This window comes from Linepithema humile, chromosome 5 (assembly GCF_040581485.1).
Source record: "Linepithema humile isolate Giens D197 chromosome 5, Lhum_UNIL_v1.0, whole genome shotgun sequence".
In the NCBI taxonomy this organism is placed as follows: domain Eukaryota; kingdom Metazoa; phylum Arthropoda; class Insecta; order Hymenoptera; family Formicidae; genus Linepithema; species Linepithema humile.
In genome coordinates this window covers 7,901,130-7,928,051 of record NC_090132.1, presented here as the reverse complement: position 1 = coordinate 7,928,051, position 26,922 = coordinate 7,901,130, and the positions used below count along the sequence as shown (strand labels likewise).

Below are 26,922 nucleotides of genomic sequence, written 5' to 3'. Positions count from 1 at the left end.
CGATACCGGATCTGCCCAGGCTAACCCTGTGCGTTGTCTCTCTTTCTCTCTTCGACCACGGTCCTACACTACTTAGAAATGCGTTGTAGAAATAATTAATTTGTTGAGTTTTTGCAATCCATAGATCCATCGAATTACTATCTCACTCGATTAATATATTATTAATGCTATAAAAATAAATATGTGGAACATACGTCTTTATAGGAGCTCAAATTAAAAATAGTGAGTGCAGTGAGATATCAAGACGTAATTAAAACGAGTGACTGCGAAAAAGTGAGATATCGAATGCTGTTCTATAAGTAATGATATATCTAAGCGAAGATTATTTTTGCAGATAGATTTGTATAAATAGAAATGACAAATTTACGAGTGCGCGCGCGCGTGTGTGAGTGTGCTTGTAAAAATAAACAAAAGTTTATGTTCTATAATAACTCACTGCTAAATACAAGTCAATTTTTAGATGATAAATAAATTTATTTTAAATTACAAAGTTATCATTATGAAGTACAATTAATAAAACACTTCATCAAGCAATTAGAATAATTAGATTGATTTTAATGAATTGCAGCAAGTACATTAATTATTCATTTATTTCATATCTTCAATAATCAATTAAATAAACTTTTTTCAGTTGCAGTCAAGAATTTCTAAAAAAATTATGTACATTATTTATTATCGCAAATAATATATAGATGCAAATATGAATTTGCCACGTCTGAGTAAACTGGTCAATTTCACCGTTGCTGCATGAAAAAGAGGCCAGATCTGTAAGCGTGTAAAATGCGGCCGAAATTGCGGCAATAATTGCGCAATAATCCCTCTCGCTTCACGATCGTATCACGGCTGAAAGAAAAGTTACGGATAATAAGCAAACGTGTATATTTTGTGGGCTAATCGCTCCTTTCCATTGAACGATCCTTCAGCCGGTTCGCCTTACGAGTATGTACCGCACCGACAGTCATTATTATAATTATCAAACCCTCGTTGATATACTATACCCAATTGCCCATTATTCTGGCACAGCTCTTATTCCACTCAGGCGCTCTGTTGTCTTCGAGCCACCTCTCGTCCGCTTTCCAGTTTTACGACGGTTTACCGAGAGATGCGTGCGAAGTTATTGCCACCGATTTTAGCGTACCTACGTTGCTTATGACTACATCGGGATCCCGAAGGCGCAGCCTGGCTACACGTTAAAACCTCGAGGGAGGATCGAGTTTTCTGTCGGTGGCCTCGCTCTCGTTTCTTTTTTCACGGGATCCGGACGATTAAGTTCGGATTTTCATGGTGGCGTCCTACAGCTCCGCTTCTTTATGCGATATCGCTTAACTAGATACTGTGGAATTCCTTTGCATATATTAGGATCTGAGTCGCACGATACACAATGGCGCAGACACCAGACAGAATCAAAAGTATGAAATTAACGAGATGATAGAAAATTAAAGTAAGTATTTATATTGTCTCGTTCTAAAGAGAGAATTAAAAAATTTTGTATCGTATTTTATAGTTGGTAAAATTAACACTACATTTGTAGTTTCGTTTATTTTGAAAATTATAAATTATTGAGTATTATATAGAAGTATATTGTCATGTATTAGCATATATAAGTTGCATATATAATGTGTAGTTGTATAAATCAAAATCCTGAAACAAATCGGTTAAAAGACTCGTTCAGACTATCTTCATCAACTCGAAATGGTAAAGACACAAATAATGTAAATCAATGAAACTATTTACAGTGAAAATTTATCTTTGAAATGTTTAATTTCAAAAACGCAAAGAAATCTAGTTCTAAACGGAATATGAGCGCTTGCGATTTAGCTAGAATAATAACTGATATTTCGTTTTACACCAACATCTAAGAAATTTAATAGATGTAAAATTATCATACCAAAATATTATTCCATATTTAATAAATTAGGAAAAAAGCAGTTTGAATATATTAAATATGCATGAACGTCTATAAAAAACGCTTAATAACTCCAGCTAAATTCTTCCTTGCAGCATCGTTTACTAATAATCCAGTATACGTTGCTGTATATGTGTTTCTGTGTGCATGTGTATATGATGCTGAAGAGCATCTGTAAACGAATGTTTTGGATTGTGTCGTTCAGATGGCAGCATCTAACAAGATATTGGTATAAAGGTCAATATTCGAAGTCGCAGAAGTCTACTCCGATTTTCATACGTTAAAATTCAATAGTTATTTAAATATTTTTTCAATGTTTTATGTAACATAACGCTTTCATCATTCGTCTAATTGAATTTGCTATCAACTGCTTTGATCTGAAATAATAAAGCTCCAATTACAGAATGTTAAAGTTGAAGATACATTACAGTTTGTTTTAAAGAGAACATGCCTTGTAACTCGTATTTATTATTTCCGTTTTATATTATCGGCAATCTTTACTCACGATTCCCCGTTACGGCACGTATTGTGTAACGTGTCGTAAACTCTATATAAACCTATTATACAGCGCCTATAAGTGAGTAAAAATCTGACTCAGTGTTCTTTAAATGTCTGCAGATTCGGCATAGCGCACGCGACCCATTCCTCCCGACTTACGATGCGCGAGCAAACTGCTCGGCGAATTAATAATTTTCGCCACCGCGGAGTTTTGCAGCAAACTCATGAGGTCGTAACCTTACCTGCACAGTAGACAAAGAATAAGCCGAAGAGACGCCCACGGGGACGAGGGAGAAGCGTGGAAAGAAGGAAGGTGAGACAAAAGCGCAGGAGGAGGATCGCAGCACCATTGCGCCATTTCTCTTTCTGTCTTTCACGGAGAGAACAGAGCGTCGCCCAATAAAAACGTCACGATTCAGGGGCGAGGAGTTTCTACATGGGTGCCGGTTGGTGGCGCCAGAATACACCGCGTTCCCCCAACCCACGGAGGAGTTGCATAAAACTCGCGCTTGCTGTCATACGCAAAGAGTCAGCACGTGGTGGGGAGAGCGTGGAGCGAGACGATATCACACACAGAGATGCGGCAAAATCAAATCGACGCGAGCTCGCTCCGAAGGAAGGGTAAACGCAGCAGAGCTAAGCGTCGAGGAAAACAGAGAAAATATCATGAGAAGGTAATCAAAGAGAGAAGGGGATAAATGGATAGAGATAAACAGGGGCAAAGAGAAGCTAGCGGGAGAAAGATAGTTAGACAGCGCAGGGTGGATGGAGAAAGCACGACAGATGAACAGAGTAGGTAAGCAGAGTAGATAACAGAGAAGGGTTGATTGACCTTATTAAGAATGAAGGAGACGAAACAATCGACGGAGAAAAGAAATAAAAAAGTGACGGAGAAACAGGAACAATAAAGGTGAAGGAGAAAAAGAGAGCGAGGGTCAGACAGAAAAAGAGAGAAATGAACGAATAGAGAGTACGCGTAGGTGAAAGAGAGATTGCTCGGAGGTAACGGGTGAGACAAAGAGAAGAAGCTCGCCAGAGGGAGAAAGGTAGAATGAGAGAGAGGAAGAGAGAGACAACGTGAGAGGGGTTGGTCGACCCTGCGCGTTATCAAGAAGCCGCCCCTCCCGGTCGCCCCTATATCCACCCCGACTTTATATACCCCCCGTGCATCCAAAGAGTACATGCATTCGTGTGTGCGGTGGTTGAAAACCCACACAACATTGACGTGGCTCGTCCCTAGACGCGGCCGGGCGCAGAGCGGCGCCGCATGGCGTCGGCGTCGCGAGGTCGGCCCGACGCTACTCTTACGGCATCGTCGGCCAACCACCGCCAGAGGAAGCCGCTCTTCGTGGCTCGTAGCACGTTCCTGGACGGCGGCTGCCTTGGACTGGCCACGACCCGGCACGAAGAGACGAAGAGATCCGAATCTCGCGAGTGACGTGCAACGCCGGAGCGCCGCGACGCCGACAGTCGTCCGCGGGACGCGTCACGGTCGTCGCGGGAACTGCAGAGACGCCTATTCCAGCCGCGTCCTCGCTCGTCCAGTCGGCGTCTGACGTATGAGCGACACGCGTCTAATCGCCTCTCTTCTTCCCGCGGCTCGTCTCCTTGTCTCGATTTTTGTTCTCCGACCGCGCATTCTTTCGCGTCCTATTCGTTTCTCTACCTCCCCCGTTTTCGTCGCGCACGGTCGCCCGAATCCGTCTCTCTTTCTCCCCGATGCGTTGAGCGCTCTGTCCTTCGCAACCAAGCCGTGACTCGGCGAATCAGCGAACGAAACGGACCGAGCGCATCCACCGTGAACGTCACTCGTAGCATGTAGACCGAGCGGAGTTGTCATTCGTACGCCGCGAAGACGGAATCGGAGTGCCTTCTGTGATTGACAACCCTCGAATGCCCCTCAAAACCCTTAAAAGTGTGCGGTGTTCGACATATATCAGAAGGGGATCCTACGTCAAATTTCACATGTCGGTTGATTTCAGTTGGCGGATGATCAAATGAGAGATCTACGCGATGATGACGTCTCGGAAATTAGCGCGACCGTGGATAGAGAGAGAGAGAGATGGAGAGAAAAGGGACGGAAAAAGGACGAAAACGTAACAAAATTAGTAATATAAGGTCAGTATACTTTTGAATATCTTATTTCATAATTTAAAAATATTTCTAGATTGCGTACTGCGACGAACGCGCGTAAATATATATATGCGGTAACGATGCATGCTTGTGGGTAGACGGCTATTGATCGATTGTCACACGAGAGACGGCTTACATTTCGACGAAAGATTCCCTGCAGTAGCCCAAACGGCAGGCAACCGGTCCGACATCCCGGCACGCTGGGCTTCCAAGCTCCACGGGCTTTCGGGGACCATCACGAGTTGCGAGGCGATGAGATTTTATGACCGATTAGTCACCGTCTTCCCATCTTTATTTTTTTTTTGCACGGTATATCCTTTTTCAGAAACGCGTTAAATAAATCTTCGATCTATCGTTCCCGCAAAATTCTCTAAGACGAAACCTTAGATTATCTGTTCTTACTATCCAGCTTCCAATATCCATTAATAACTCGAATGTTATTTATGTGTATCCGTAGACGAACTCGAGGTACAGCCATGAAAAGCGAAACGCGTATGGACTTCTGACGCTTAAGACGTATTTTAAACAGAGTTTCAATTGGATTACCACGAGACCGCTTGCGTTCCGCCCTAATCATGAATCAACAGCATCTCGTGGAGAGAAACGTTGCATCTCAGCGCTACATTTAACTTTGAAGATCTTGACCGCGATTAACATCGTTTGCGGTAAGACGAATGTGATTACAAAACATCTCTTCGTACAATTTCGATTAGAAAATTAACAAAAATTTTATCTGGATCAGGAAAATGAAAAATATTAAATGGTCGGAGATCATCCGTCGCATCGTGCCAGCACAATTCTAGAAGATGTAATGTTAAACCACTATACTGGCAGACAGTCGTCGATCTTATCAGCGTTGGCATCCTGAGCAGGGTCAATCACCACAGCGAGGCAGTATCCGATGAGGAATGTGAAACCCCCTGTACGTATACTGAATGTATCCTGAGTGTATTCCTGTCCGGTATACCTTCAGTATACGTAACAGGAGGCTACACCGTACAACGCTGGATTTCTTCGTCGACTTCTCGAATACAATCTTCATGCTATAATATGTGAAACCTTAAGAAGATAGAAAATAATATGTAGAAATAAGATTAATCTTGTGTGTGAAAATAATAAGATATTTGATATTTATCTAAGATGTCGCAAATTGTACTTGAAATATGATTATCTACTCATGTTAGATATTCGATAAAATAAATGTTGACGTTCCATTTACGTACAAACATCAGAATTCACTAATTGTATAACATGTAATGCAATAAAAAAATTACAGCTATAATGTTAATATATTTAGGATATTAATATACTAATACTTATATTTACTATATATTACATGTATGTATGATATTATTATAGACAGACACGATTTACAAATCTTTTAATATAAAAAAGTTTGTTTTTCAAGAATATATATCGCGTCTTTTACATCGAGTACTTTAATTAGTTTACGGAATGGAATACGCTCTACATACATGTAAAAGTTAAACTAATTATCATTAAATAATAAATATCTATTAATATTTATTTCATTCTGTCGGTCATTATGCTTGATAAATGAATACCGTGAAATCTTGGATATAAAATAAAATAATAAAGTAACATAATGAAGATTATCAATGCCATTTTTTTCTCTTACATACATATAATATATTATTCCATTCATAAATTAATATGTATACTGTGCGCATATAACTATAATTTATATCTTTACAAATTTATCATGTAAGTATTCTTTCTTCGAAATTCAACAAATAAATGAGCTTTAAAAAATTTTTAATTTCTTACATTAATTGCTTTTTCAAATTCTCAAAATGTAAATTTTAAAATACTTTTGTATGCATTTAAAAATTTTATATCATAATCTAAATCAAACAAATTTTAAATGTATGCTAATTGTACTGTTTAAGTATCTATATTAAAAATAGAGGAACAATTATTCTCTGAATATTAATTAAAATTCAAATGGCAAATGTTATTTCATTCTTCACAGGAAAACATATTTTATTAATCCTTAAATAAAGAAAATCAGAAAAGAATTCGAATAATTATAATATATATTTGAAATTAAGAAATGTTCTTTGTTTCAGGATTCTCGTGAGCTGAATAAAAAAATTGTCAGAAATTTTTTATTTCTTCTGCTCTTCTTCATATCTCTAATAAATTTAACTTTATGTCGTCAATTCTCCTGGAATTCGTTCTTTTTATAATAAATTAACTTTTAGAAGACTTGTTATTTTCAGCACAACAAAAAGGAATAAATCTACAAGATCTGCATATTCCATTTATATAAAATATCGTCATTACATTTAGTTAATTAATACACAAAATTTATTCTTACTTCTAATTTAAAAGCACACAATGACATTAGTTAATCTGTAACATCTAACTGTAAAATATTTGTTAATAACAAAGCTTTCTCTGAATTATTTTTTCTCGATATATTATAGCGATAAACATTAAAGTAAAATAGCACACGAAGAAAATAGATATATATTATTTATTCGCTTACGCAGCACGCAAGATTTACAAACCAGAAATTAGCTACATCTTGTACTGACCATGTGTTAAAATTGATTATGCGAATGGAATGCATAGTTGACTAATTGTTAACAATATTCTCAAGAAATAAACAAAATTTATTATTTCATTTAAATATGACAGCTACGGGAAAAACCCTTCTTTAAATTTTATTATACAGAAATAAGCTTAGCGGACTTTCTCTTTTAAAGCATTCATAAAAAGGGTTGAAGGAAGGAAATAGGCCGAAAGGGGAAAACGAGATCACTGGCTAGTCGAGAGTGAATGCAATCGGAAAGGAGGGTTAGAGAAAGCGACCGAATAAAATTCGAAAGTCAAGAAAGAATTCTCTAGAAAATGGTGGGGTCCAAATTTCATCGAACCGTGCAAAAAGTTGCTCAGTTTTCGTCAATCATCGAATGAGTTCACATGGGTGTAAGGTTTGTGAAGCATTTCGAGATGCTGTTCACAGAAGTTAACAATCAGGTAAGTTAATCATTTTGTTGCATGGAATTATAAAGTGACTTATAAGTTCTTTTAGACACATTGAATTGCAAAACTCGAAAATTTCATGGTAATCATTTCAAACTATATCGTTTTAGCATTTATTATTGCGAATTATTTTTTATTCTTTATAATTCGTTTATCTGTGCAATAATATATTTAAATCAGCAGCAATAGTTGAAAATAAGGGAATTAAAAGCCACATAATAGTTTTCTTCAACTTTTTCCTTTTTTAAACAAAATTCATTATCAAATTTAGCTTCGATGGAGAAACGTACGTTTCCTAAAAATCACTCGTAATATTAATATATCTAACTATACATTTTCTCTATACTTTTTCTCTATATCAAATTTAAAAAATATTTAGTAAGTGGTTAACAATATCATCAGACAATTTTGGTTGCAAGAAATACTATCACTGGCGTTAATAATTACTGAACGTTCAAAAGAAGTAAAGCTTAATACGCATTAAAATAATTATCGCTACGTAATTTCGCATAAAATCTCAATGTACTGTATATGTAGTGAATACGCAAGTAGACCGGAATAATACTTCGGACTTTCTTTCCGTACAAACGAGCTATCGTGCCAATATTCACGACCGCAATGCTTTTCCTTCACGGATGTAACGATATCGAGAACATCGAACTCGCGAAATAAATTTCACGTAGACCCATGGTAGAAACGCAAAGGGTCGCATGGTCGGAGGATGACTCTGAACATGTCCGGCAAACATGAAGAATAATAAAAAATAAACCTAACTTTACCGCTACGAAGAGAGACCGGCTGCGAGATGGAGAGACGGAATTTTGGGGGACGCAGAGGAAGAAGAGCGGAAAGTACAGGAGACGAGATTCAAAACGAAACTGACAGAGACAGGAAGAGACGTCAATTTAGAGCGAGAAAAACGCGGAAAAGGACAGAGAGACGCGCCATTGGGGGTGTCGAATAAAGAGCGCGGCAACGGAAGGGAAGGAGGCAGAATAAGAGACATAGCGAGATGAAGCAAGACGAAAATGGAGAAGCTCTCTCTCTCTTTCTTTCTCTTTCTCCTTTCTCCCGGCCAATGAGTCGCCGTCGTTTTGGTGGCCCAACCCTCGGAGAAACATGGCCGCCAAGTGCAAAAGGGAGCTTAAGTAAGGGTTAGGCTAGGGTCGTCCTTCTGGACCCGTCGCTTTTGTGAGAGAGCCGCGCGTGGATGGAGTGGGATGGGACATCGCTGTCGTTGTCAGCCATCATGGGACGCGAGATAGGAAATGCAACGCTCTGTACCACCATGGCAACTTTCGAAATAATGGAAACGTAATTCGCGACTTTTGCAACTGAAGAGAAATGATCATCGTTTGCTGATATTCGCAAAAAATATTGTCTTAATCGGATTGTGTTCGGGCACTTTTCAGTATCAATAACAAAAACGTACGTAAATTAATCTTACTTGAGTAATTATTGATAAAATCTTCCTAAAGATTTGCAGTATATATGATTAAAAATTACGAAGAATTTATGAGTACAGATATTCAAAAGCAAATAAGCAACTTTTTAACACGATGCTGCTGTGACGATAAAATGGAATTAGTTTATTGCAGATTTTATTTTTTTTAAATAGTCTTATCAACGAATCAAATTAAATCGTTTTCTCTTTGCATAGAAGTAAAGTAAACTAATTACTACGTTTACTTACGAGTCGTTAATATTTTTATCGCTTATGCATATGTTGATTAATGACTGTTCTCTAATCCAGTTCAACAAGCTTTTGCTAATATTATTGTGCCATTCAATTATAATATTGTATATAATACTAATTATAATGAATATTCTTAGTAAAAGTAATTGGTTATTGTGTTAAAATTCATTACAGGTTAATGAAACTAACACAATAGATTGTACTTCACGCAATATTGTACTTCATAGTCATCGTGAACATCGTTGTAAAAAATCAACAATTTAGCTCAAAAGTTCATACTTTCAATAAATATCCACTTCTACAAATCGATAAAGACGTAAATATTTTGAAAACTTTTATCAAAAATATATAAATAAATTTGGTATAAAAATTTCGTTAATTTGTGTCATTATAACTTAATAACTTGACATTTGTCAAACATTATAAAAAATGCAGATATATTCTAGAAAAATATGTTTTTGTTAATTTAAATATACAATTATAGAACAGTTAAATATAAAATTTTATGACATTTTCGCGGAATAAAGTATGTTGATTTAGTTTCAAGAATCTGCTTCAATTTTTTAATGTGCGATAAAATACTTATAAAAAATGTTTCTTTTATTTTAGTTTATTCTATACATATTTAAAGTTCATTAAAATCAAAGAATGAAACGTTTCCTTATTAGATCGTAAAATCGGAAACGAAGTACGCTCGACATTATCCGAAAAACGAGGTACGCGGCAACATGCACATTTTGCGGCTCTTAAAACGTCTTAAAATGCCTTAAAGCACGGCGTCTCGCGCGGCAGAATTGCAAAAGTTCAGAGTGGAAAAGCGCGAAGGCTGTGGCATAACGGCGTCAATTAATTCGATATAAAATCGAGGTGTAATTACCTCGCTCGTCTTGCGATATTAAACCTGAAATTCATAGCAAATGCTGGTTGTGCTTAATTAATTTCTGCCCGAGTCTCGTGATTGACTCGCGCACCTGCATTATTAATTCTCGCAAATATATACACGTTTTAGCGTGCATACACTATGTTACTTGTGCAAAGCCTTGGAATCGTTCGCCAAATTTTCGCGAAACCTTTAAGTTAAATTGACGGGTATAATGTTATATACGACACCTTGACGAATCCCACACCTCTCGTATAGCTTTACAATAATTTAAAAATGTCAACTCAACTTTACGTCAGCAAAGTGTAATACGAGATTCACAGCAGATTTGATCCGGAGTCTTAAAGAACCGCAATCGATGTATATCGAGACACATTTGCGAAGGAATTACATTTCGAAGAGATACACTCTCCGAAATTGAACGGAATCGTTTCGAGACGCTTGAATTCACATTACGCGATTACCAATCTTTAATGTTAATGTATGCATGTGCATGATCCCCCATCGAAGTATGCGTTACATCGTCGCGACGGCAATTTTTTTTCTCCTTTAAAGAGCGGGGAGAGAGAATTCGCAATGAGGACACACGGAGAGCGCGGAAAAGAGAGGAGATAAGAGGAATGTCGACTCGTTTTCGAATACGAATGGTCATCGGCGGTATCGGTTACTATAAATTGCGGAGAAAATCGTACCTATCCGCCGTAAAGGGTGAAGTAAAGTAACGAATTAACGGCGCAGGGTGTGTCGCGAAGTGCAAAGTGCGTCCGTGGTGTGCGTTTCCGAACAGCGACTTCGCGGTCGCCGCCGCCGCCGCCGCTACCGCCGCCGCCGCCGCCGAGATCTGGCTGTCCGACGTAAATGTGAATTTATAATGGCGTTGTACTTCGCAAACTACCTTTTAAGGAAGTAATAAATTACGCCCCCCACAACTAACAAAACAAATGCCGATTAAAGAGGGAGAAGTGGACACGTAAAAGAGGGTGAATTTGCGAACATATCTGTGTAAGACAAAGAAATTTTGTTTACAAAATTATATTCTCGACTTTATGCCAGAAACAGATAACACAAAATATTATTTTGCATTAATCTATCAAATATTTCTTTCCTTTGTAACTCATTTTATACCATGATAAAAAATGCAGCTATAAAAAAATCTCTTAAAATTCGATAATTGACGTAAGCAAACATTTCACTTACTTAATTTTGCAAAATACAAATAACGTAATAGTTTGCATAATTTTAAAATCCTGTTCTCTCTTTGTAAAAATTTGTTTAATTTACTTCCTCTTAGTCGTATAAATTGTATTATTTTTAACACGTATTGACGTTTGATTAGAACAAGCCGCATAAGAATTCTTACGATATTTCAACTTAACACGATCGCTTGAAAATAAAATTCGTTAACCGATCTCTTCGGGCGGTAGAAATAAATCTCGTAACATTATTTTTGCATCTATTCGTGTTCTGGCACAATGAGTAACAAGAACTCCTTAAGGTATTGCGCAGTTACAACGTTCATATTTTACATTTTCTCTGACTATGGTCAGCGTAAAGTACGGCTAAGAGGATACTTGCAATTAAAGCTGTAATAAAACACGTGCGGTTTCGCTTCAGCGATTTTTCATCGAAGCGTTCTAGAAAGTCGGCGGCAAAGTCGAGAAAATTACTGGGATACCATGCTACGACTAGTTTCTTGCGGATGCAATCCATTTCTTTGATACATTGTCATTTTTATTTCAACGTAATCGTCCCCGCGAATCTTTTACAGCAACCCGTTGCGCTAGTTTATATGCATACCGGCTCAAATTGCTCGACTATAAAAACTGCTTTTTCAAATTCAAATTACGTTCACGCGGGATAAAATAGGTATAACGTCGCTTTAATGGCCGCTACCGCGAATAATGATGAATTTCTTGACGATCGCTAACCTTTTTCTTTACTGTACCGTTTTTCTAATGACGGTGCACATACCAGAAAATCGACAATTACATGCAATCATTTCATGCGTCTGCAACATTTCCAACTTACCCCTGTTCAGAATTCGGCGACTTTGACGACTTAGCATGTCGGTAATCTGCAATTCAAAGCAAAACAAAAATAATAAGTACAAATTTCTAACGTCATCACATATCAAAAAAGTCACCAAATATAGTAAAAGTTTCCATATGGCTAAAATCTTTTGGAATTCTTTGTATTCTTGAACCATCGATTGTTTGACGCAGACCATATTTCATAACGCAAGGGTCAAAAAAATAGCCTGGAATGGTGAAAGCAACCTTATGAATTTGCTAATGTGTCGCTCCATTTTTCGTATACAAAAAAGGTTAAAGGAAAGTTTATATTTACTGCGCTATAAAAACGTCAAAAAGGGATTCTTTTTTCCGAGTTTTTCTATCGAATCCTTTGCCGCTACCGTCGGCATACCGCGATTCTTCGACAGTGCGGCGATGTTTTCGCGAATAAGTAAACTTAAATTTTCACAATGTAGATAAAAATCTGACAAAAATTATTTTTACATATTAAACCACAATGTTAAATAAAAATGCATTAAAAGTTAAAATATTTTCGCGAGAAGATTCTTCGCATTTTTCGAATCGCGCGCATTATACATATATTGAAGATGTTTTCTTCGGTAACGATAAAATCGCCAATTGTTCGTCGTCCTTGCATGCGCCACTTGAAATAGTATCAGCGACAACACAATGTGCAGTGTTTAATAGAAAGTTCAATTAAGGAATTGTGTGTCAATGGGAGACAATTGCGTGAAGGCTGCAGACATTTAAGTGTAATCACCAGTGCCACTTTATCGCCGTAGACATCCATACTGGCATTTGCGTGTATCTTATGTGGGCAAAGCCCTCCGTCGCGGTTTCCCCATTATGAACCCCTCACGCGAACGATTTATACGTCCGTCGATCCGTGTATCCACGGTAACCCTCGCCGCGTTTACAAGTTGCGACGTAAGTCGCGTATGCGACGGGTTATTACGGAGAAATAAGCTACACTCAATTAATAAATGTAAATTGTCTTACTCGCAAATATAAATCCAGGAGACATTTACGGGAGCCAATGTTAAATTTATTATTATTCAAAGACATTGCGGATTCATTTTTTTTTGTCTCTCTTTTAAAAACGTTGAAATCGCTAATTCCGTATCATATGTAAAATTAATTCGTACACGTACTTAACGTGTCAACAGTATGGTGCGACAGATAAGTATTTATTATTGCTTTCCTGTTTTTTGTCGCTCTCTTTCTCTCTTTATTTAGTTTTCGCGACAGAATGGCGTAAGTAAGAGAGTCGATATATCTTGTATATTAATAGTTTACTAGTAAACCGCAGTAATTAACGCGGTTGTAAATGTCGCTGTTCGTGATGTTGTTGAATTTTACATGACATTAACTTACAATACGTAATCTTTTGCTTCTTATATTTCTCTATAAGTCTTTTTCTTCCAACTGTAATAATTAATTTTTTTTATGAGCGCGTTAATTAAACCGCTTTAATATTCGTATAAAACGCACTTACAAACTCTTAATAAAGTAAATCCTACTTTCTCGTCAGCTTCATAAATATTGTGGAAAAAAATGTTCTTTATTGTCAAAATTTGATTCATCTGCAATAAAATGTTTCACCTTCAAAATAAGAATTTGCAGCCGCGAAGAATTAATAGCATCAGTGTGCTTCGCAATAAAGTCGCTTATAATACAACAATTAAAATTATCCAAACAGTGCATTTTTTATATATAAAATATCCTGCAATTTCTATAATTTTAATTTTGATGACAGATAAATTTCGAATCAACTTGAAAAAATAATTTTTATGAAAATTTCTTTTCATTTAACCTCTCAAAATGTAGCAGCACATAGCTTTTATATTAGTCATTTATTTATAAACGTGCGCAATCTGTCAATTGAAATTTTTTACTCTCATGGAAGAACGTAAAAGTCTTATTAGCATTTATAATAGCGTGTCATTGTTGCATTTATGCGCGTTTCATATTAGGCATATTTTAACAAAATCCATTAAACATCAACGAGCCACAGGATACACGCCAGATGCACGTCTTCGCGGAACATAGTGGCGAACGTAATAGCAACTTTAGCAATACAGTATACTAAACGACAATTTCCTAGACCTAGATAACCTACGACTAGGGGTGAGCGGACTCCCCCGTTGCGGATTTATCGCCGCGTCTCGCGCATTGTTTACGTCTCTGCCTGGAACATAAATCCTCATTCTAAAGCGCCACAAACTGTCTGCACCTACAGTTTGCACGTCCCATCCCCCGTGTTCCATCTCTCTGCTCTCGTGAACGGTCACATATCCGTGTTTCTCACAAGATGCATCTCAATAAAAAGAAATGCCGATGCGTATCCATCGCGTATCTTTAGATCCGTCCATTACACCTGCTGCGATATAAATTATTTTAGTTGCGCGTTTTTTTTCGGGGACCTTATTGTTAGGAAATCGATGTTTGTACGCCAATAATGACGTGCTAAAGCTCCAATTTTACAGATCTCTACAGATCGAAGACTACAGATTTAATGGAGTTCAAACTTAGAGATTTTTTCACATTTCAAATTAGGCAAGTTTTTCACATTTATATGTAAATGAATATTGTGCTTTTTATAAAATAGATTATGAACTTTTCTCAAACAGCTGTATTTATAAATAATATTTAACTTTAAATTGCTTAAGACCATTTATTAAAAAAGCACAGAAAATGTATGAGAAAATTATTCACCCTCAAAATTTTAGAGGGCAACGAATACGCAGCAAAACAGAACTTTGGTTTGAGTGTCTTAATCGAAAATCAATACGTCCCATCGTTCGCTTCTACGAAAAGCCCTGAATTTTTTATAAAGAAGCTTCGTGAATGTAGACCATTCTTCGACGGCGGACTTTTGGTCTGAATTCGCGTCAGGCACTGCGAACACTTGTGTGTTTTTACTTTGGTAATGAGACACCGACGAGATCCACGAAAGTTTTGTAAAAACCGAACGAAATGCTGATTTATGGAATTTTATGAAAAATTTACGGAAATCCGTGGCTATCAGACGTTTGCCGCGTACTGCTATTAAATTATTGATATATTGCGAAGTTTATTGCAGAACGTGATGCAAAAGTAGAAAGGTCCCTGCAGCTATTATAATCTCTCTGATCTAAAAGGACGTCAATGAAGTCTTAAGAGAAGAATTACAAAAAACTGGATAATATACAGCGGAGATACGTGTAAGATATTCTGGAATGTCTTACAAGTGTAAGAACGCAAAAATATCTTACGCACATATAGTGTGGAAAATATTGTAGCGTATCGCAAATATTCTATAAAGATTCAAAGCTCTGTAGCGTAATCGTCAATAAGAAAGTCATATTATTATTCCCACGTTGACAGAACATTGGGAATTCTATCGGACGAAATGGATAAAGAGATCATACTCAAAAATCGGATATCAGAGAAGGAATCATTGTAGGCGTTGATGGAGAGAAGGAAAAAGTATAATCAGCCACTTTGAACGAAACCAGTTCGATTAAACGCGTTCAACGTATCATAACTGAAAGCTAAATCTTAACAATGGGCTCATAAATAAAAGACAGAGATAGTATACTTCGCGAAAAGCACTTTTAACTCTCGTAATTGTAATTTTTATGTTACGTTTTCAATGCTTCTAAAATTTACAATAAAATGTTGCGATCTCAATTACGAATACCTCATTGCAAATTTGAATAGGAAAGATAGAAACATAATAAAGATAAAAAACCATTCAAACAATATCATTTCAAGTTATCAAAAGTGAAGCGCAGAGATATTTGGACAAAAGCAGATCGGTCGCGTTTCGATCGTATCAGTAAATTCAATCGCTTACTTTTATAGCGTTGCTTTTCTTCCGAATAAAGCAGAAGCAGCTTTCAAGCAAGCTCCCACACGCGAGGAATAAATCTCGCAAGGATTCCAATCTACGACGAGCTTAACAGAAAGAATCCCATTTACCGTCGTACAGATAGCATCATAAGCGACTTTTCGAAAACAAGTCTAATAAATTGCTAACATAAGATCAAGAAATAACGAGAAACTATTTCATATCGGTCTAATAGGGAGACAAAGGGAGAGAGAGAAATATGGAGAACGCGACGATCAGCCATGTTCGAGCGAAACCGACTCGATCGAGTCGCTGTCGCGGTATGCTCCCTCGGTCCCAACCGTCGCGATTCCGCAGCCGTCGATGCAGGCACGTAGAGAGAGGGATTCAAGAAGGTCCGACAGGGGCAACAACCAGGTAGAAGAGGAAGGGAGAGGGTTGGAAGCTACCCTCGGGCTCCTCGACGGTTCCCAGAATAATCCGGCGTATAAATTGGATTGTTGGTGGGACATGGAAACTGAACACGGCGAAAACAGGAAAGCGGGACGGGGGGAAGGGGGGCTACACGTCGCGATAGCGAAGCGGGAAACACATATAGATGCGCGAATATTCGCGCACACTCGTACAAATACGAATACACTGCGCGCACGCGACAGATACACGTACGTACACGCGCGCGAATCTGTTCGAAGCACCCTGTGATTTCGGCTGCGAACTCAACGTTGCGACCGCGGCGGTGGAGTTACATGAATACGCGCGGATTTTCAGATAGGTACGAATATATGGTGAACTATCTACTCTCATATGTAACTTCGCACGAATTCGTAGAGACTCGACGAGCAAACAAAGTCGTTTGGTATCATCATGATTTTGGCTACGAGCTCAATGACGCTAATGCAAAAGAGAAAATATTGGAAACGCTAAAACCAATGTAAAAATAAACCACCGACGAATAATATTACTCTATCAATTTCCTTTTGACGTGAAAACCCTACTTAAATTTAAAGTTAAACAATGATTTTTCAACCCGTTCGGTATTATTGCATAAAATTTCATGCATATATTATATTAGAATAATAAAACACATAAAAAATAAATTAAAACACAAATAATCATAAAAGCAATTTTTGTTTTAGAATGATTTCGAACTAAAATTATTGTAAACCTATAATTTATACGGAGTGCTTTTTCTTGTATATCAAAGCGATTTGGCACGTATAATATTTACACAATTAATAATAGGAAGGTCTAAAACATTTTCGAGAAAATTTTATCGTACCCACTCAAATTCGTAGAAATATGTAGCTACAAGAACGGTTTGCCAGCTTAGATACTGTAAGATGTACATAAAGAAAAATACCAGACGTGTCCGTCGTCTGGAATCGATCTTGGCTGAATGGAATATTTTAGGGACCTTTCCTTATCGCGTATTCTTTTCTCATATGCTAGGTGGTGTGGTGCATGCTATTCACTTTAAGAATTTAGATTGGAACATATTAGAATATATAAAGTTCCGGGGCGTGTATCCGATGAGACACTTGGTATTGCTGGAATTCCGTAAGAAATTTAATACGTGAAGTTTAATTACGGCCGAATTGACTTTAATAAGTCTTAAAAGACGGCGCAAACGACGATCCTCAAAGTTGCCGGATAGATTGAAGTTTCAACAATGAGGCGGGGATGCAAAACGGTGGACCTTGTATGCACAGAGGCGGTCAATTTAATCTCCGCAGATAATCTCCCGTTAATGAGATTCGCACACAGTGCGAAAACGTCTCGAACCGTGACCGACCCCATCTCATTACAAGAAACAAACACGTAACATATAAGAATCGCCGCGTAAACATCGCGACAAATTAGTTCAGCGAGCTGTTTACAAGATAACAATGTGTGTTTCTTTGCGGAATGAATCCATTCGACGGACGACGTCGGTTCGCTCCCTTTTTCCATCGATATCACGGAGAGAACATGTTCTTCCAAACAAATCCTAACAGACGTAATTGTGTATGTCGTCCGATCAATCGCTAACTTCTGATACTATATATCGTCAACACGTGACATTTGTTGATGAACGCGGCCTCGAATTACATTTATTTTGATCTCGTAAGATCAGCTGGTTCTTTATTGATCTTGCAGAACTAAACACGTAAATGTTTCGCAATTCTTTTATGCGTGTTTCGATATCACTTTTTGAAGTCAGAATATATTTATTTGATACGTATTTTTTATTGTATCACACTATGTTATTTTGTGCCAAGATAAAAGTCATTAAACAAATTTATTATTGCACTGTCAAAAAATCGATGTTTCGGTATACTTCAAGAAAATTACGACAAATATGTGTAGCGCAAGCGTGTATTGTTCGCTCAGATCCCTTATAATAAATTCAGCGTACCGATGGTGTACCTAATCCTAAGTAAATTGTTCCTTCAAAACAACAATATGCTGTTTCGTCTGCACGTTGATTACACGCCCTCGTCCCTTCTGGGCTATATTGGCGAGAAACCTGATATATGTAGGGTGCTCCATTTTCTCCCTCCCGTCTTGTCGCGAGCTTGACAATGCAGCGACAAAGACGCCATATTTTTCGGGAAGAACCTTTAGACATATATAGGTAGAAAAATCGATACCTGCATCACACACATGCCAACATTTACATATGTTCCTGCGAGATTTGCACGAGTTTTCGCCAGTCTATTCTATAACAAGTAGAAATTTAGTTTTTGTACTCGAAAGATATAAATCATTTTAATAATTAAAATATTAAATTGCAAAAGACATTAAATTTAATAAATTCCAAAAAATTGTAGCATCGTGAGCGCATGCCAGATTTTATAGCGACGTAAAACACGCGGAATTATTTAATAATCAGAATGCTAGTTTAAAGCAGAATTATGGAAGCTTTAATCACACAAGTAGCATAAACCGCTTAAATAAAGAAAACTTAAATTAGAACATGGCCAAAAAATTACTGCAAATTATATAAATATAACATAAATGCTTCATCCTGCGATGTAATGGCTTAAAATACATTTCTACATCGACAGTAATAATAAAACTTTGTTTTACTTTCTGTAAAGTTTATCTAAATAAAGAAAAGGCGTAAATAAAAATAGGAACAATTTGATCCGATCTGTCCTATTAATTATTGTGAAGCTGCAACAATAAAATTCAATTCGTCTGCATCTCTCGAGCGTTGCTTCAGCCTGTAAGCACTCCAATTTTTCGAATCGACTTTTGTCTAACATGGCGCAACTACAAAAGCGCCACACCTTCAGAATGCACGCCCTACATGCAAACGGTTGGTTCGTACGAGTGCGTCTATATTCTTTTCTCAGCCTACGCTACGACGGCGTGTATGATGCTTATTGTTTATTCATAAGAAAACGTTGCCTCCTTCTTCGACGTTCTCTTTTTTTTATTCGCCCGTCGATACCACCTCATCTCTCGCGCCGCCACGGAGACCTCCCTCTCATTCTCCTTCGCTTTTATAAAATATAAGCAATTTCGTACTTTCCGCCCGACTCCCGAGCGACCCGCCGGGCATATCTTTATAACGCGGCACTCCGGATTTTGCCAACTTCCCAACGCTCCAGCGTCCCGTCATTTCGCCGATAGTCTCGTGTAGTAGAAACCGTGTAATCCCTGGTAGCACAAATAAGCAGATTTTACACTCTGCGAGTGTATCAACCTCTATTTCTCTCAAGGTTGACGCTGAAGAAAATTTTACCAGAAATCAAGGGTTCGTTATGCGGATAGCGCAATTTATGACTTTCCTGATAGTAAATACTAAGATAAATAAAAGATACAAGCGTGATTTGCATTATGCTAATGTAAACTAATGCAATCTCAAACTAGAAACTTTGTATTAGAATATGAGGCCGCGCAACAGCAAGCTTCGTAATATTTCAGAGCAGTTTCTCAGTCGCTGAAACTATTGCGTGCAGATCGTGTGTAGATTAAACTTTCTTAAACCATTTGTAAAAATCATTTGCGGAGCCACGATATGCATACTGCATATCGTGAAACCGAAGATGTAAAGACTGCTCCACGATTCGTTCGTGTATCGAAGATAAACGCGAAGAAGCGTTTTTAATTCTCGATTCGTAGTCGCACTCGTTTCAATGCCGTCTTCGACGATCTCCAAGTGCACCTAATTCGCGCTGCCAGCCACGACAACAGTGTCGTTCATTCTAATTTTCTCCGAGCGTCCCTGATTGGAGTCTACGAGGGGCAATTTAATCCCACCATCTCCCACTACACCCTCCACTTACAAGACCATTTCGTGGCAATATGTATGTCGCACCTGCATCCACGCCCACGCTATTAGCCGGGAACAGCTCGAGAAGTTTGTCTTTGGGCGAAGTACTCTTCAGGAGTGCAATATAATAACGATAAAATGTATTATGTACTTTATAAACACTCGGGCGCGCGCAGCGCGCCCCGTCTGCATCACTTTTTGTTCGGGCGCATTGCATATTCGACACGTATACGTGCGCGTTTTGATAAAATTTACCTGTTTGCCGTTTCGCGCGGGCTGACGGTTATCTACGTGCCGCAGACGAGAGGATTAGCACGTATTCGTTGTCTGCAAATATATTATTCATTTATCTCGCCGCAATTACGGTATTTCAAAAGGAATTATTATGAACGATAGTATTTATTACTCCGAAACGACATTAATTCCGTAAACTCGCATTTGCATCACGAGATGTATGTTCTTTTAAATAAAAGCAGGAAGTATATAATACATTTTTTATACGCATATTCTGGACAATTAGAAATAAAGATAGCTAAAGTATTTACGTCATTTAGATAGCAAACAATATTTTCCGTAATCCGCGATGACAAGAGAAAACTATTTATCGTCCGCGCATTGCGTATAATGTGAAAATTTATGAATCGCGGGATAACGTTTCCATTTTAATGCTTGCGCGGCCGTAGATCAACGCGGGAAAATATCACGGCGTACAATAATAAAATACAGAATAAGTTGAACCTTACTTTTCTATGCTACATTAGTGAGAGATGGCACTTGCTACATTAGACGACCTCGCTCTCTCTCTCTTCTCTCTCTCTCTCTTTCTCTGATAGCTTTTTCTCTTCCAGGTTGATTCCATTAAGTTCCAGCAACGCCTATGTCATTAGCGTGAAACAACTTGCGGCACCTGCACGGCGCAAGTTTGAAATAACGACGGTTCCTTTTCTCGGGAAAGCGCAGAGGAGCCGACGCAGATAGGAAATCGTGATTCCGTTTTTTCTCTCTCTTCTTCTCCCGCCGGATTATAGGTGGGACCGGGAGATTATCTCGCCAGACGGTGAAATGGTAAAAGTTGGACCGCTGTGCGTGCCGGAGTAAGAATGGACGAGGGTGTAGAAAGTAACGGAGAGGGCTTTTCAGACCTTTTCCTCGGGAGCCCGGCAGACGCAACGACACGCCCTGCTCTATCTCTCTGTCCTCTTTCCTCCTTCTCTCTCTCTCTCTTTCTCTCTACGCCTTCATCTTCTACCCTGGAAACATCGACGGGAAACCCACGTAGGGTAGGTTTGACTACAAGGCAGGGTCGATTTGAGGAGGCTGGAGCCCCAACAGCGGAGGGGATGATGCGGATGTCGATCCTGGCTGCCGGTACCTATGTACACATCTGGGCGAGCTAGTGCGAGCGAAGCTCCTATGTGCTCGCGGTGGGTGTGTGCCGCCAGGCGAGCCCTGTGCGAACGCTTGAGTCGCTTGTGTAACTCAAAGACATGAGGGCCCACGTTGGGCTTCTGGTGATAGTACAGCTGATTGTGTAGGTAGTCCAGGCACTTGTGTCAGCTCTTACGGTGGGTGTGGATGCTGGTACGCAGTCGTGGTGGTAGCGGTTCGCCTCCCTCGCGGCTGGCTCGGGCAGGTCCACGGCGTTCAGATCGATACGTGCTCCGGCTCACCTATTCGGCTACGGTATTTCGGCGTCGCAACCATTCTTCACGTATCCTCGTCGAGTATGCAAAACTATGATCGTCCGTTCATCAGTTTCCGCCGTCGAATTGTGACATGCATGAGTGTCGATTTTTTCGTGCACAGCTCGCCGGGGGCGAGCTTTATTGATTCTCTATTAAAAATTCTGCATTGTTACGCAAAGCAAGTAAAGACTCGGGAATATTTTTCGAATTCAAGATTCGTGTTACACGCTTATTTATGTCACTTATCAGTTCAATGACAAAATACTTTCGTAATATGAAAAATAATCCACTGACATGCTCGATTGTGTCATTATGGCTATTAATATATATGCAATAGGTAATTTCTCTCGCGTGAACAGAATTTTATTACTATCTATCATTCGACATTGCGCGCCGTAATTAGCAAATATTTAATTAAACGTTCATATTGTATATAAAACTTCTTCGTCAGCGTGTGACAAAGTTACTGCCGCCAGGAATGTATGTACGTGAAGCTAGTCAATGACTTGTTGATTTTTCTTGAGCAATTATTTTTCCGCAATCGCATGCCTGTCTTATATTTCTTATCTCTTATTGCTAAACGACGATGGAATGATTGTCATCGTGCGCAAACATACCACAAAAATAATGGATGTTCCACCGACGACGTTCTTTTCTTCAATTTCCCCGGACGGGCATAAAGTAATATCCTTAGATCACAGAATCTATTACGCAAATGAACGCAAACGGAACCTACAAAACGCTTTAACAAAAAGTTATTTGTAAAGAGCACGAAATGAGCATTATTAGCATTTGAAAAGTAAACTGTTCAAGTTCGCAGTCACGCAAAACGAATCAACTTCACCGGTCAACTTTGTCAGGCACAAAACGGCAATTTTATTGTTCATCGCGAAAGACTATCTCTTTTATTAGGGCGCTGATCTCTTTCAGTTCCTTAATCCAACGCGAAATGTATCGATAGATGTAAATTAGAGCGATAATTTTAGCCCCGAATCCTAATAAGCTACCCACATAATTTACTAATTACTATATGCGTTCTCGGGATGAGGATGTGTCCAAGGATACAAAGTAATATGCATAATGAGCGCATTTTACTTCTCTCTTTGCGTATCTCTTCCATCGAGAGTATAATTTTCAGCATATCCATAGATAAAACGAAAAATGACGGCGTCGTGAAGGCGCAGTAAAGAATTAAATAAATAATTGACGAGTCTTATCTGATAAAATTGGCACAGGAATCCGATAAGTCGTTAGTTAGACGGGGAAACTTTGAAACCGGCTATATTAAAGATTCTCATTACGTGACTTCTCCGGCGTCTATCTGCTGGACACGTAGATGGAAGACAAGATCGGCGTGGGACTTTATTAAAAGATCAGTTAAAGTAGTAAACATCACACAATATGGATGCAGCAGAATTCCTGTTTGTATCGCCTGTACTTCGGTAACGGACAAAAACAGCTTCATTTATTCATAAATGAAATCTGTTAAGTGCACAAAATATTGAATGTATTTCTCCATGTAACATTGTAACAAATTTACGCAGCCCCTGTAAATTGAACAAGATAATGAAACTTGCGATTCGCCGTGCAAGATAAAGTTATACAAAATAATTAATACATATCTTAATGATGGCTGCGGCCGAAGTATATCATCTAAATGTTAACGTTGCCTATTTCTGCCACTATCTTGACACTTTCAGAAAACAAATCAAATGTCCGGCAATTGTCGCAAAAATGTCGCGCATGCCGCAGCCGGTATAAATAAATAAATTAATAGGTAATGAGTCTTATCCGAAGAAATTGTATGAGAATCCGACGTTATGTTAAGCAGCCGAGACCGGAGAGCTCTCTCGGGTATAAAAAGTGCGCATTATGTGAGCTGTCCAATGGGGAGCCACCACTGATGACGTGCAAAAAAAGAGCAGCGGGAGAGACGGAGAGGCTGTAGGGATTATCGACCATGGAGAAAATCGTCGCTGTTCCTTATGGAACGGGTTCGAGTTTTGCTACAACGCGTTGGCGCTTGATTGCCGATACACGACGCAGAGGCCATATGGTCCGGCAAAAGGAGTGCTGCGAAGAAAGGAAGGAGCGAAGGAAAGGGAATGAAAATGGCGGGGCTGCGTAACGCAACGATGGCAACTACCCTACTCTCGTCGGATTTGATAAGTTTAGAACTTTCACGTGCTTTTCTCGATAGTTTCGCGTCTCTATTTGTTCTACATTTAGATATCCTTCACATATATCGAGCGCACAGAAATCGGCCGCAAAAATAAAATATTATTTCGGAATATCACTGCACACCGTGAAACTTCAAATTATACATTCTGTATTAAAAATATCCTCTTTTACAAATTTATCTTATAAATTTTATAAAATTAAAAATAATATTTTTGAAGATAAAATACTGATTATTTTTAAAAAATACTCTAGACATAATATATAAATCCAGAAATATAAAAATATTTTGATATTTATGACTATATTTATGATATTTATAAATATCTCTGCGATCCGTTTATGAAAAATTATTTATAATATAGTAGGTCAGACAGTATGCTGTAAAAGAAAAATAAACTCTTTTCGTGTGCATATCCAAGTTTCTCGACCCAATTCTTGTGAAGTAGCGGTGCCAAAAAATCAGTTTATGATTATTACGTATTCCATGGAGTTTCGATATAAATAGCTGGAGCCCCGCGTAATACAACGTTCCACGTTTTGGCATGCTCCTTTAAATCACGCTCTTCTGCGACGGATGTAAATCCATTTCGCAGCGGTATTACTATAACTTAGCTCGCTTGTAATGAACGCGTGTATAACGGTTGCATCTTCCAGCGAGTGTTTACGAGGTTCGTGAAACGACACACGTGCCGACCACCCGTGCTTTCGACGTAACGTCGACTGAAAGCTTACTCATCTCTAACACTGTTCTAAGATTCGCAACGTTAAGATTTATATCGTGAGATTGTTGACCTATCCTAATATCTGTGATACGTGAATTGAAATACATGAATCAAACATTTGGTATACAAAAAGAAAAAGGGAACAAATCAAAAGTTCGCGAATAGAGCTTTTGTATTTTTAAACGTACAAAAAATTCAATGCGTCTACAAAATATGCGAAAACTTTCATCATCTAATAACAGATTGAGAATATCAAGAATGATCATTCACAGACAAAAGACAAGTAAGATCTCAAAATATTTTGCAGAACTTATTATCATAAAATTGTTGAATTGATTGCTTTTGACATAAAATATAACATAAAATTCATGAATTCAGTTCATATCCACTAACATTATGTTTCAACGTCACATTAATATAAAAACGAAAGCAAGATATAATAGAAACGTGTGTATTTAATGGAAATACATTATACTCACATTAAGTTTATAAAATATCTAACTTAATCCAAAATTCGTTTTTAGAGTGACATTGAGCGATAAATTCGAAAATTTCATTATGTAGTAGATACATACTTTCTTGCTAGAAATAAATGCTAATTAACTAGTCATCTACAAAACTTGTATACACTCAACAAAGCACGCGCATCAACTTCGTACTTTATAGTAATTTATCTTTATTAAATGTTTTAAAAATAAGCTGCTAGTATCTTTTTCTCTAAAAATATTTACCGCGTCATATATATTTCTACTTTTAACATTGTAACCAAGAAAAAACGATAGTATCCAAATAATAGAATTTACATAGTTAATGCCCTTCTTGTATTTACAAATTAGAATTCCTTTTCGCTAAAAAATTCTTACGACAATTACACAGTAAAAATACATACATCCATAGAACATTAGCTTTGGAACCGAGAGAAAAAAACCGGTCGCGTTAGATACAGAAACCAATTAATTTGTGAGTAGTCGGCCAAAAAACAGGCTAATGCCAGTTTTATCCCCGTTTAAACCATCAACTCGATAATTTTATAACGTCGTAAATACGACACGCATGTATTGAGTTATGTGTCAACTCTACCTCGGGCTCTCCGATGTTTTACACGAAACCGCGGAGCAAAAAGAAAGTAGAAATAAGCGGTTCATTGGATCTTCAAAGCTCGACGGTTCGGAGGATCCGTTCAAGCTGGTTGTTTATCCCTGCAGCTTACCTGGACATCCCGCACAAGTTATCCGCTGTTCCTCTTCGTTTCTTTTAGAGCCGCCGCTCTAAATTCAACGGCAAAGAGCCGGAGATTTTACAGAAAGACTTGATAAGAACAAATGGGGCTCCGAACCGCAACTGCGTGCGACTAAATTTTATAATGAGCATAATCGTAATATTTATCAAGTGGATGCTCCGCTCTTTCCATTCCTGATACACTGCCCAGATCTGAAATTAGTTTCAAATTGCGTCTTGTAAGGATAAGTTGTGATTATCGGAGCACAGCAATTATGATATCCTTTTTTATCAGAACACTCACATGCATAGATAAGTCAAACACGAAATTGCTTTCCGATATTTAGTATTTTTACTTGTTACTTATCGCAATACATTTCCGCAATTTATACATTAAAAAAGTTGTGTTAATTAACGCAGAACAACTTTTCAAATATCGAAATTATGTTATAAATTGATAAAATGTATTTTATATATTGTTTTTTCATGCGTCGCAAGTAATGACGTTTAAAAAAATAACTGACTTTAATTTTCTTCCGGTATTGCTTGCGAAATATCTATAATCAATGTGACTACCATTCACAGTGCAAAGATATAACAATACAATCGCGTAACGCCTTCATGCAAAATTGCAGTTTTTAATTTCAACCATAAACTCTCGCTTCTCTTTCAAAGTACTCGGTCCAAGATAGAAATGCCATGAAAAGTAGAAAGCTAAGTCCCGGGAGAAATACAGACTAAATAGAAACAGGAGCTTTTTATCTTCCGAAGAAAGTCTCGCGCATAGAGTTTGTGGAAAAAGGAGTCGGCTCGGAAATTACCAATCTTGCCTTGGGGTTTGCAGTCCAGACGGAGGATATGTACA

The 26,922-nt window shown here is 38.0% G+C and overlaps 2 long non-coding RNA genes across 5 annotated transcripts in view; both read left to right on the top strand.

The window, feature by feature from the left end:
- The window catches only part of LOC105674660 (uncharacterized), an 87,563-nt gene extending 80,654 nt beyond the window's left edge, over positions 1–6,909 (top strand). The window contains exons 4-7 of one of the 3 annotated variants that reach the window (XR_010890163.1): positions 2,525–3,200; positions 4,387–4,522; positions 4,995–5,202; positions 5,280–6,905. This is a non-coding gene — a long non-coding RNA (uncharacterized lncRNA). Of the gene's footprint in view, positions 1–2,524; positions 4,523–4,571; positions 5,203–5,279 lie in introns of all 3 variants that reach the window. The other 2 variants (XR_010890164.1, XR_010890162.1) reach the window with 2 other exon arrangements.
- A 557-nt stretch (positions 6,910–7,466) lies between these two features.
- The window catches only part of LOC136999892 (uncharacterized), a 36,247-nt gene continuing 16,791 nt past the window's right edge, over positions 7,467–26,922 (top strand). For both annotated transcript variants that reach the window (XR_010890172.1, XR_010890171.1), the window contains exon 1: positions 7,467–7,543. This is a non-coding gene — a long non-coding RNA (uncharacterized lncRNA). The remainder of the gene's footprint in view (positions 7,544–26,922) is intronic.